This window comes from Microcebus murinus, chromosome 3, assembly GCF_040939455.1.
Source record: "Microcebus murinus isolate Inina chromosome 3, M.murinus_Inina_mat1.0, whole genome shotgun sequence".
Taxonomy (NCBI): Eukaryota; Metazoa; Chordata; class Mammalia; order Primates; family Cheirogaleidae; genus Microcebus; species Microcebus murinus.
The window spans coordinates 40,438,605-40,451,586 of record NC_134106.1 but is presented as its reverse complement, the minus strand read 5'-3'; positions in this window follow the sequence as shown (position 1 = coordinate 40,451,586).

Sequence of the window (12,982 nt, the reverse complement as noted above, 5' to 3'; positions counted from 1 at the left end):
GTCCTAGTATATTATAGAAGGCAGAATTTATATAAAAGTGACAAACTAAGATATTTGGCAGAAGAAATCCCTAAGCAAAGTGTTCAGGGTGCTACATGGCTTCTCTTGACTGATTATAGAAAAATGTGAGAAGAAATAAATGAATTAAAGACAGAATTTATAATAAAAAAAGAGCAGAACTTAAAAGATTTAGAAATTCTCAATAAAGTAAAAAAAAAAAAAAGTATGTTTGAGAGAGAATACCAGGGGTGTAGCCAAGTGAACATTTGAGATTAGTGTGGGTAGAAAAAAGACAGATCCCATTCATCTAGACAATGAAAGAATGATGCAAAGGCATTTCAGAGCTCTTCAAGGAGGCTACTACCATCATGGACCTGGAGTATCATGGCCTTGAGAACAAGGCATTTTCAAGGGAGGGGCCTAAAGTGCCCATAGGACCCTGGGACTTGCTTTCCAGGCCTGCCTCCAGTCTCTGCTCCCTAAATTCCAGTGCAGTACTCCTTGGCTGCCCGGCTGTGGTTACAGCAGGCCCAGATGTGGTTCAGGCCGCCACACCAAAAGACACAAGTGGTAAATCTTGATGGTATCCAGATGGTACTAACTCTGTAGGCATGCAGTAGGAGAACTGTGGAGGCATGGTTACCTCCACCTAAATTTTGAAGGATGCCTTGGAGAACCTTGAGGCACAGGCAGAGAACTGCCACAGAGGCAGGGCTACCATAGAAAGTTCCCACTAGAGCAATGGCCTATGAAATTGTGGGTTTGGGGCCATGTCAGAGAATCCCCACAAAAGCAATGCCTAGAGGAGCTATGGGGGCAGGGACACCCTTGAGACCCTATAACTGTAGCCACCAACATGCAATGCCAGCCTGGGATAGCTGCATGCATCAGACACCTGTGAAGATACTACATGGGCTGAACCCAGCAAAGCCTTGGGGGCAGAGTTCCCAGGACCTTAGAGGCCCAATCTCTGCCCCACTGTCTAGAAGGAAGGGCATGGAATCAAAAAACATTATTCTTAATCCTTAAGATTTAATGTTGTTTGCCTTATTAGGTTTTGGACTTACTTGGGACCTGCTACTCCTTTCTTCTTTCCTATTGCTCCCTTTTGAAATGGGACTGTCTATCCTATTCGTGTCCCACTACTGTGTCTTGGAAGTATATAACTTGTTATATGTGAACTCCAGGTTCACAGCTGGAGAGAAATTTGCCTCAGGATAAACCTTACTTTGGGTCTCACCCATATCTGATTTACATGAGACTCTGAACTTTAGACTTTTGAGTTGCTGGAATGAGTTAAAACTTCTAGAATTATGGGGATGGAATGAAGGTATTTTGTATGTAACAAGGACATGAATTTGGGGAGGACAGGGACAAACTGCTATTATTTGAATGTGCCCCCCAAAATCCATGTTTTGAAACTTAATCACCAATATAAGAGTATGAAGAAGTGAGGAGTTTAGGAGATAAGTTAGGAGGGTGGAGCTCTCATGGATGGAATTGGGGCTGTTATAAAAAGGCTTGAGGAAGAGTTTTCTCCCTTCTGCTCTTCTACCATGTGAGGACACAATGCTCATCACTTTTTTGCCCTTCTGTCCCTCTGCCATCTGAGGACACCTACACTGCACCACATGAGGAATAGAACCTCACCAGACACAAAATCTGCCATTGCCTTGCTCTTGGACTTCTAGTCTCCAGAACTGCCAGGAAACAAATTTCTGTTCTTTACAAATTACTCAGTGTCCGATATTTTGTTATAGCAGCACAAACAGACTAAGATACATACCAATGCTTTGTGGGCTCAATCACCACATTCCCAAATGAAGGGCCAAGCAGAGTTATAGAAATCTGGCAGGCCCAAAACAGGACAGGTGTCTATCTATATTAAATATCTTTCCTTGGCCAGCATTAGATTATTTCCCTTATATTACTTTTAGTTTTTTGCAGTGACATTGACTTCTAGAAGTAGGACAAAATTTGAACTATCTCCTGATTTCGAGAGTTGGATTAATAGAGGGATAAATGCCCTGAAGGCATCCTTAGGAAAGAAACTTAAAATAAAGTCAAGCAAATTTCACAAGTCCAGAGAGTTAGCTCAGGCCTATTTTTCTCTGGCCAAGAGCAGCATGGTATAGGATTTGGAGTTAAAAGTCAAGTCTTGGGTCTGCCACTTAATGCATGCAGATGACCTTGGAAAATCAACTTGACTTCCTTGAGCCTCAACTTCTCCAACTTTAAAATGAAAGTATTTATGATAACCAGGATGCAAGTTCTGAATATTAAGTGAAATAATGTATTTGAAAAATGCTTTGTAAACTATATTTACTCCTCATAACAAATTATAATCTTAAAGGGACCCGATTTTGAGAGTCAAAAATGCACACACATAAATCATTCTGCCTTTATAGATGGATAAGATAGGAGTGGTGAAATATTTTGTAGGAATGAAGGAGACTGAGTAGCATGTGGAAGATCAGAGACTGAAAAAACACCTCCATGCAAAAATCCCCACACCCAAGCTGAGGATGGTGCTGAAAGGGTGTCCCATTCTAATCAGCTACATCCATCACTGCACAACCAAGCATTTCTCAGTACTTCAGGGTCTACCCTAAACCACATCTTGTAGCCTGTCAAGGGTCAGAAACATTGGGTAGGTGAAAAATTAGCTCTTGGGAAATCTATTCAACCAACTGTAAGTTTGAAAAGAGAGAAAGAAAAAAATCTTATATAGAAACTCTTTATAGGCGATGGAGGGCACAAGCTGTAGAGGTGAGATATTTTATTTTGCTATACACTGTCTGTAAGGCAATCTCTTCTCTTAGAAAATGATGTTTCTATTGGACTGTGAGCTATTTGTCATTCTGGGCCCCAAACAAAACATTTTTTATAAGAGCATCAGAAATGCCATGCTGGCTCAAACCAGTGGTCCCTCTAGTCCCATGTTTTGCCTTTGAAAGTGGTGCCAAGAGAGGGTTCATGAGAGGACACAGATGTTCTATTTTAGTGGCTTTAAAACATTTTTGATTATGGCTCACAGAAATAGTTTGCCTTATAATCCAATTCTCACACTCACACACATGCACAAAAACATACCTATACATACTTATGTATATAAAACTAACACTTTGTATCCTATTCCATTCTTTTTTTTTTTTTTTAACTATGGGCCCCAGCCCACTAAACTGATTTATTGATGCACTAATAGGATCTCAACTCACAGATTGAAAAAAAACCTTCTTCTATTTGCTGTCGGCCTCAAAGGCTAGGGACATATCTCTAATACTCCTATTTATCTTTAACCCAATGAGGATCTATTACCCATGAATTTACCTACAGCCACCTCATGGAGAAATAAGTTCTGCAAGGATAAATACTCACAGTGTGAAGCAAAACTGACTCTTGTGTTTCTGCAGTGTTTTAGATAAAATAAATGTGGTCAATATCTAGGTGAAGGGCAGTAGGCTTGGGTGCTTTTCCTCAGATTCCATCGCTATGGCAGAAAGGCTACACAAATGAACTTGTGCTAGATTATATATTTTCACAGTGAGAGACCTTGAACTTTCCTAGAGGATTAAGTGACTTTTATTACAAGGACCTTTAGATACTGATTTATTAAATATTATATCAATCGTGTCAGAATTATGTTTCTCAAAAATGGCTACAACATCATGCTCCATCATACATGCTTCTCTTCAATGGATCTCACCACATCTCATTAAGAGGTGGTATCTACTTCTCCACCCCATCAAATCTGGGTAGGCTTTGTTACTGCTTTGACCAATAATGTATGGAGGGATAGCCCTTAACTGGCCTATGACACTCGCCTTCTGCTTCTGCAAGGCCAGTCACCAAGTAAGAAATATAACTACTCAGAAACCATCGCAGGAGAAGTCCAAGCTATGTCAGGAGGCCCTGGAGGATAAGATGTCACATGGAGAAGTAAAGAGCGAGAGAAGCCATGAGCACCAAATGCCCATGTATAAAGCAACTATCTTAAGGGGGTCCTACAGCTTTAACTATAGAGACCAACCGTCTAGTCAAATTCTTTCTGAATTTCTGACCCACAACATTTTGAATAAAATAATAAATTTTATTTTAAGTTTCTAGGCTCTAGAGTGGCTTGTTATGAAGAAATAGATAATCAAAACAATTATCCATATCATGTAAATCTAAAGTTCTATGGACTAACAAAAAAATTGGACTTAGTGATTTACTTTTGAATTTCAATGGTTTATTTTCCAGTAACAAAACAAATATGACTAATGAAATTACAAAAGATAAAATATGAATTGCATGTTTAAAAGAGTCATGTAATTGTTAACGCAGTTCCTTTTTCAGCAATATTTGTGTTTCACTAATATCTATCCATTATTTTATCAATTTTTTTTTTCTTACTGGGTAATTAGTATGCATTAATACTCTCCTGGGTACTGGGGAATAGGAGTTAATGAGACACCATCTTTGACCATGAATGAGCCAGTTTATTAGAAAAGAGACAAGTAAAGGGATCATTTTATTACATCCAGATCAGGAGAGTTGCTTCAGAGCACTTCATAGAGGTGACTTTTAACCTGACTCTTTGAGGATGAGCAAGTAAGGAAGAGAAGTTGGAGAGGAGATATGCTACAGAGAGCAAAATAATGGCATTTAAAGAGATTACACAAACTAGTGAAAGGCAAGAAGAAATGAAGGTGTGGTGGGCTGGATGCAGTTCTAGGGGTGTGTGATCAGTGGACAGAGAAACAGTAAGGCCTAGCATTATGAAGGACTTTGGATGCCATGCTGAGAAAACTAGACTTGAGCCAGCAAACAACAAGAAACCAAGGTAATATTCTCTAGTAGAGATGTGTCCTGAGCACTCTCATGTTTAGGAATAACTCCAACAGAGAGATGCACAAGAATGTGCAATGCAAGCATGAGCCCAAGGGTCCAAGTTCCCCTCCCCCACAAGCTCTGGTCTAATCCACAATAGATAAAAGTATGTCAATGGGAATCACTTCCTCTATTTGTTTCCCTTACCAAGGTGGAGGGAGAGCAGCCAATAGGATCACCATTGACCTATTGGTATCATATAACAGGAAACATATATATTTTTCAAAAATAAAAGGAAGAAAACAGTTAACCAAAATTACAGCATCTCAGAGTGAGAAAAGTTTGCACTGGGGATATATATTTCGAACACTAGGATATTACACTTTATCCTCATATCTAAGACCATATTTCTGTCACAGCTTACAAAGCAGAAAACATAAATCACTAGCAGAGATAAAACTTTCTGAGGTATGCTTAGGGATTTTTCCCCCTATAACACAGGATTTAGCTTCAGAATTTACACTTCCTTAACATTAGAGAACAAGTTTCAGCAAAGACAGGGGTTCAAGATTTGGGGTTTTTTGGAGTTAATCTTATTATTACTTCAGTGGAGCATCTCAGTAAAGAAAAAGCAACCAGACTAGATTGCCTGTGGCTAAATATTTTAACACAGTGGACATCATAGCCCAGCAAATCCTGCTCCCAGAAACAAAGAGGCAGGAAAGAATCTTAGCCTCTTAACATGCAAACCTCATGGGAGTGGCACAGGAAAATAAAATTCTCCTTGGTGGTATATAATGCTCTATTATCATGGCCCAATCTCCAGGGCTATTTAAAATTCTGAACTCAAGTTCCCTGAATTCTGATTCCCTTCTCATCAAAATCACTATCCTAATTTTAACTGCACTTCCCTGGAGGCAGAAAACATCAACTCACCATATTTATAGCTGGTGCATAATTACTATATGCAATATTTATCTGGCTATTCATCTGTTTTTGTGTCTTCTGTCTCGCTGTTGGGATTGTCAATAGACAAGTTTCTCAGCGTCTTGTACAGGAATGTATCATTCACTGGATATTTTATCCACTTTATTCCCTTGGCTCCAACAGAGGAATGCTCATTGGTTGAATTTCTTAAAGTGGTAGTCCATATTTACAAGCCCTTCCTAAGGAGTTTCTCTTGCTTTCTATTGAGGTTTAGGCCCCAGTTAGACCTTTAATTCTATCTAATTATTCATATCACTTGTATAGACCAAGGTCCCAAGTTATATGTTCAATCACTCTGGTACTACTTAAAGCCCCTTTACCTTATATAATCACAGCAATTTCAGGCTACTAGAATTGATAAATAGAAAGAATATTTTGCTATCCTTTAAAACACTCCACCAAATTCTGTGCATTTCAGCAGTCTTAACAATGAAAGTACCATCTCCACACTACTTGAAGATTCTAATCTCGGTGTGTATATGAGGGTGCAGGAAGGAGGCAGACAAAATGTCCCTACATTCCATCTTCTTCTACACTGAGCCAATTGGAATATCCAGCTTGTGAGCAAAGCTCTAAGTTGTCCAGCATGATACAATCTCCTTAACTCCCCAATGTTGCCACCTCTTGGGTGTTGATAGGTAAAATCCAACCTATTCCTTAGAGCAAGTATTTGGCTTAAGACTAGAGGGATGATGGCTAAAGTTAACCTGGTTTACTCATTACCATGTCTGAAATGTAAAACTTTTTCTTCAACTCCTTTATTCTCCAAAGTATTTGACCAAAGGATATTTTTACATCTGAGATTGGTACTGATTTAGCGCTAATCTACGATAACAAGAGTGGCTGCATTCTCAAGGACTGTTTGACTTCACTTGAAATCTGACTTTCTATCAACTGATTCAGCTGTAACTCTTTCTTCCCCAGCATAAAAGACTTGTTATGGTACTGGAAGAATAAATTTTGACATTCATGCTCTCTTTCATCCTTTGTAAATTTTTGAGGGAAGAAATTTTGACCTGTCTTTCCCCCCATTGTGCCCATCAAAATGCTGGAAAAATGGCAGGTAGATAGTCATTAATTTTTCATTAGTCAATCATACAAGATTTACCTTGATATTTATTGATCTATTTGTTTTTCCTTGAACATAGTTTTGATTTTCTACCTCTCTATGTTTATGTCTATCATCTCCATTTCTATCTTTTCTCCCATCCTTCTTTCCTTTCCTTTTTAAATTTCTTATGACTCTCAGACTTCCTTTACATTCTCCTTCTTTCCTTTCCTTTATAAATTTCTTATGACTCTCGGCCTTCCTTTACATTCTCCCTCTTAATTTAAATGTGAGCAACAGAGAATGGTATCTAAACACCTGGGCTATTCAGGAGCAGGGGGTGGAAATGGAATCAAAGGTTCACTTATCTGAATGGAGGAAACCCTCTTTCTTTGAGTCAGCCTTGTCCCTGGTGGTACAGTTCCCCTGTTCTCTCTGCCTCACCCTCTATGTTGTGAATGCTAATGAGGATGGTCCCCCTGCAGTGCCAGAGATTGCCCTTGTGGGTTTCAGCCTCCTACTCTTGGCATTTGTGTGTTGTAGCTCTCAGCAACCATATCTTTTCTGTTCTATCTACCCCCCTTACTGTCAGTGAAAATGACAATCCCCAGCTCTTTCTTCCCTGCTGTTTGCAATCATTTCAGGAGTCAGTTCCCCTAGCTACTCTGAGACAGAGTAAGTGCTAACAGCTGTGCGTGGGCCAGACACCAACTAATAGTTCTTAGATTTCTTTGAGAATGTCTCCTTCTCCTTAGATTGGACAAAACTTCCATATAATATGTGAAGATATAAGGATTGGCATATCTTCACCTCTTTTCTACCACTGGCATCCAGGTTAAAAGAAAAAAAAAGTCTAGTATTCTTTGATATTATTGTAAAGCCTGATTTACTAAGTGGTAAGTATACAGGTGGAAGATGAGAGTCCCAACTCCTCTTGCTACTTACAGTCCATATCAGGGCTTTATTTTTTACTACTCATTCTTCTCAGATCAGTATTTTTTTTACTATTTTTACAGTATTTTTTATCTGATCAGTACCAGATCTTTATTTTTTACAACTTCCTCTTGCTCTCTTGAGCAACCTGTAAATTGTCAATGGTGTCCATGGAAACAAATTGGCAAATGGACAGTGACAGTGCACGTAAAAACAAAAAGAGAGAATGCTAAAGACAGAAAGGACCTTGTTAAAAAAAAAAATAAAATCATGTTTCTTTCTAAAATGACACAGATGTCACTGTCATTACATTAATGATTTCAAAGGGTGGAAATCAGGACCACTTTTCACCCCGGTGCATACTTCTTTCTTCTCCAGGGAAGCTGGGCAGGGCTGGCCAAGGGGAAGTGGGCAGGGCATGTGAGCATACCCACAAGATCTGGAATTTTTGTCCTGCGTGTTCCTTCTTTCTCTCCTCTCTGCCCCTTCTTTTTCTTTCTCTCTTACTCCCTCTCTGGTATCCATTGTTCACATTGTCCCCAGAAAGAAGTTTCCTAATAACCTACTTTTAGGAAGAGATTAAATGACTTACCATGCATCATGAATGTTGAGAAGAGATCACCCACAAAAAAGGAAACTCAACTTGTTGAGCTTTAAGTTTTATTCTGACAACATTTGATTTGTTATAAGTCACAATAAAGTGTTAAGGATATAAGGTACTGCCCCTCCTGTTATTCCTGCAAGTTTAGACATTTTTAAGGGACAGCACTTGTAGAATCATTCAAATGGTTCTCTGTGCTTTGTGTTCAAACCTGTGCTAAGCCCAGAGGAGACACCAGGAAAAGTCTTGCCATAAAGCCAGTTGGGTAGGAGGAGGGAAACCATATGTCTTTATTGAGCTCCTTCATGTCATGTAAGAGCAATTTGGGTGAGTGTTGGAAAAGTGGCAGGATGCAAAGAATAAATAAAAATAAATAAGAGATATTTTTTATCATCCTAGTGGAAAAACATATAAGTATCATAATAATAGCCAAGATTTTAGCAAGCATATTTTCACATGCCGGACACCACTCTAAGTGTTTTGCAATGTAAACTCATTTAATACCCACAGCAACCTGTGCCACTTCTCAGATCCACTTAAACAAGCTGTAAATTTTCAGTGGTTTCTATGGGAACACATTGGCAAAATGGACAGTGCATGTAAAAAAAAAAATAGAATGCAGAAGACAAAAAAGACCTTGTCAAAAATAAAATCAGTTTCATTTCTGGAATTACACATAATTCATAGGCAATGCAGTTATGTTTTCAAAGATAGAAACCAGGACCAATTTTTCCTGTAGCATATATATTCATCTCCTCTTTAGGAAAAGTGGTGCCAACGTGGTTAAGGGGAAGCAGGAGAGGTCTGCAAGCAAACCCACAAGGTCTGGAATTTTCACCTTGGATGTTCCTTGTTTCTACATCCTCTGTGCCTTTCCCCCCTTTTTATATCTTTCTCACTTCCACTCCAGTGGGTTAGTTTGATTGCCCACATTTTAGAAAAAAGGAAACTGGGACATAGAGAGAGGTTGAGAAACTTTCCCAAGGTGACACAGCTGGTAAATGGCACAACTATAATTTGATCCCAGAGAACCTGGCACCAGAGTCCACAAGCTTAATCATGGTAACTCCCTCCCTAAAAAGTCACAAATCAGCTCATCCCATCAAAAGCACTCATAAAGTACCACAGGAGCCCCGAGGCAAAAGCAATTTTTTCTGGCTTGTAGAGTTAAAAAGAAAATTAGAGAATAAGGGTCTTTTAAAATGAATTTTGAGAGAGATGTAGGAGTCCATCAGAAAGGAAAGAGAGTTTCACAGAAAACCAACAGCACCTGCATAATAAAATAGCATGACACGTTAGACAAATGACAGGCATTTTGATGCAGATGAAGCTTCACCTGTGCATGTTTGGAGGCAAGGATATTGTGACAAGTGGTAAAGCTGGAAAGTTCAGCGGTAGTGAACTTGTGAAAGTTCACTATTCTTCTCATACCCAGTTAGATTAGTTGATGCATCCTTTAGATTCTTTGAGAAAATCTTTCCTCATCCTGTTTCTAAGGCTGAGCTCTGTACTCCTGGGGTAATTCCAGGCATTGCTGTATTTAAACAGCATACTGTGTTATAATTGCTAGCTTACTAATCTTTCTTTCCACTGCTCTGTGCTGTCTTTAAGGGCAGAAAATAAATTTTATGCTATATACATTTAGTTCTTTGAACGATGTCTACCACATAACAAAGGCTCACTATACTCTGTATTCCCTTTTCCACGCAAGGGCCTTATCCCTGGAAGTATGTCAACGGTCTTCTGCCGTCAGCATTTTCCTTTCATTGGATTATTCTCATAAACTAGAAATGGGTCCTGTTTTTTCCTTGTTTAAAAAAATGTGTTTGACCTCATATCCCTCTATAGCTACAAACTATTTATCTTTTCAGTCTTACAGCAAAATGTCTTAAAAGAGTTTTCAATTCTTGATTTCTTGACTTCCTCACTTCCATGTCTCTTTGACCCAGTTCAAGCAAGCTTGTATTCCTACCTCCTCTTTCACCAGAACTACTTTTGTTATAAGTATTAATAAGATTCATCTTGTCAAAGCGAAAAGTTTGTCTTCCTCTTGCTCAACTAACCCTCCCTTCTTGAAACACTCTTTTCTGTCTGCTTCCATGACACCACATTCACCTGGGTGCCCTAGGATTTGGTCCTGGTTCCATCATTGTCTTCTCCCTATTCACTCCAAAAATGAATGGGTGATTCCTCCGTTCAAAGTTGTTCCTCCCTTGTTCTCCTTCTCAGTCAGTGGCCCCATCATCTACCTAGTTAATCCAAAAACCAAGATGCTACTCTTTATACCATTTTGTGGAGGGAATGGGGCTCAGTCTGCACATACATTCTATTAACAAGTCTCATTGATTCTGTTGCCAAATTGTGTCTGGAGTCCACCCACTTCTCTCTGTTTTCCCAGCTACCACTTGAGTCCACACCACCACCATCTAGTGCATAGGCTATGGCAAGTCTCTCCTAGCTCCCTGTTTCCATTATCTCTTCAAGTCTATTTTCCATAGAGCAATCAGAGGAATCATTTTTTTCTTATTTTTAAACTTTTGTCCTAAAATAAACAAATATACACAAAGTACATAAAATATAAATGTTCGGTTCAGTAAATTAATATAAAGCAAAAATCTATGTAACAACCCCCAGTTCAAGGTTAGACTTTTATCAGCACATATATTTTATACATGTCTCTCTCCAATGCCTAACCATCTCCCTCTTTCCTACTAATACTACTATCTTGACATATACAGTAATAAATTACTAGTTTTTACTTATACTTTTAGCACTTAATTATACATCTGTCAACTGAGTAAAAATATACAGCAAAATAAAATTATATGGTATGCATTCTTTTAACTCTGGTTTCTTTTATTCAATATTGTAGTTATAAGAATCATGAAAATTGTTGTCCGTAGTTGTAGGTAATTTATTCCACTGCTTTATAATATTCTATAGTATTCCATTCTGTATTTATGTCACAATTTACCCATTACATTGTTGATGGCAATTTGAGTGTTTCCGGTTTGGGATCATTGCAAATAATATTGCTTTGAACATTCTTATATGTGTCTCTTAGTAGTTACGTACAAATATTTTTCTTGGATACATATCTAGCAGTGTAATTGTTGATTGTATATATCTTCCACTCTAATGAAAATGTTTGCAAAACTTTCCAAAGTGATTTTTCTAAATTGTAGGAATAGTACACTGAACACTCATCTGTTCACCTAGATTCACCAATTATAAACACTTTGCCACATTTACACTCTCTCATTATAATAGTATGTGATTCCTTATAATTTTCACTGTATACATTCACTTATTGTCATTCTTCATTTTGATGAACCATTTCAGATTAAGTTGCAAACATTGTGGTCCTTCAACTCTAAATATTAACATATCATCAGCATGCATCTCAAGAGAGCAAAGACATTTTCCAACATATCACATTTTGTTTTCAAATTCAGGAAATTTAACATAAATAAAATATAACTAACTAAACAGTGCCACCCCAACTTTAATGCACATACAGTCATTTGAGGATCTTGTTAAAATGTGAACCTGATCTACTAGGCCTGGAATAGTGCCTGTGCTTATTTATGCTCATAGCTTAAACTCACAGGTGAAGCTGATACAGCTGATCCACAGATAGTGTTATGAGTGACAAGTATGTAATGTACATATTCACATATTTCCAGTAGTGTCAGTAATATCCTTCATAGCATTATTTTTTTCTTACCTAGAATTAGTCCAGGACCAAATGTTGCATTTAGTTGTCATGTTCACCTTTACTATTGAAAGATATGTCACTGGGCTAAAATTTTAGGTTGATGATATTTTCTTTCAACATTCTAAACATAGACAAAAATACTCATTACTTTCTTCTAATTTTCAAAAGCTATCATGCTTTTTAGAGGTTGGCTTTCAGTCAAACTATTGCTTCTTTAAAGGGAATCTTTTCTCCCCTTCTGGTTATTTTTAAGATGATATTTCTTTTTTGTTTTCTGTGATTTCATTGTGATTTGTGTAGGTATTGATTTTATTTTATTATAAAATGCTGTGGACTTTTTTAATCTATTGAGGTCTTTCATCAGTTTAAAAATATTTTTAGCCATTAACACTTCAAATATAGTATATGTTTCTTCCATCCTAAGCATATATTAGATTTTACTGAGTCATCTTTCTGTTACTCACTTTCCTAAATTTAACAATTTTTTGTCTCTTTGTGCCTTTTTGTGGATATTTCCTTTCAATCTATATACCAGTTCACTAATCTTCTCTTTACCTATGTAAACTATACTGTTAAACAAATCCACTGAATTTTTAATTTTGCTTATTACATTTTCAGTTTGAGAATTTATATTGGTTCCTTTTCAAATATGCTGTGTCACTTTTCAGAGTTTGAGTTTTCTGCCAACATTTTGAATCTTATTTTTTGTTTCTTTGTAGGTGATAAGCAAAATTGCTTTAAATTCTAATATCTGACTCCTTGTTGGTCTGTTTTCTATTTTCTGTGTTTCCACTGTTTCTAATTATATATTTTTTTATTCTGCATACATTTTATTCTTTGATTGTCTATACCAGACATTGTATTTAAAAAAATACTTATAGAA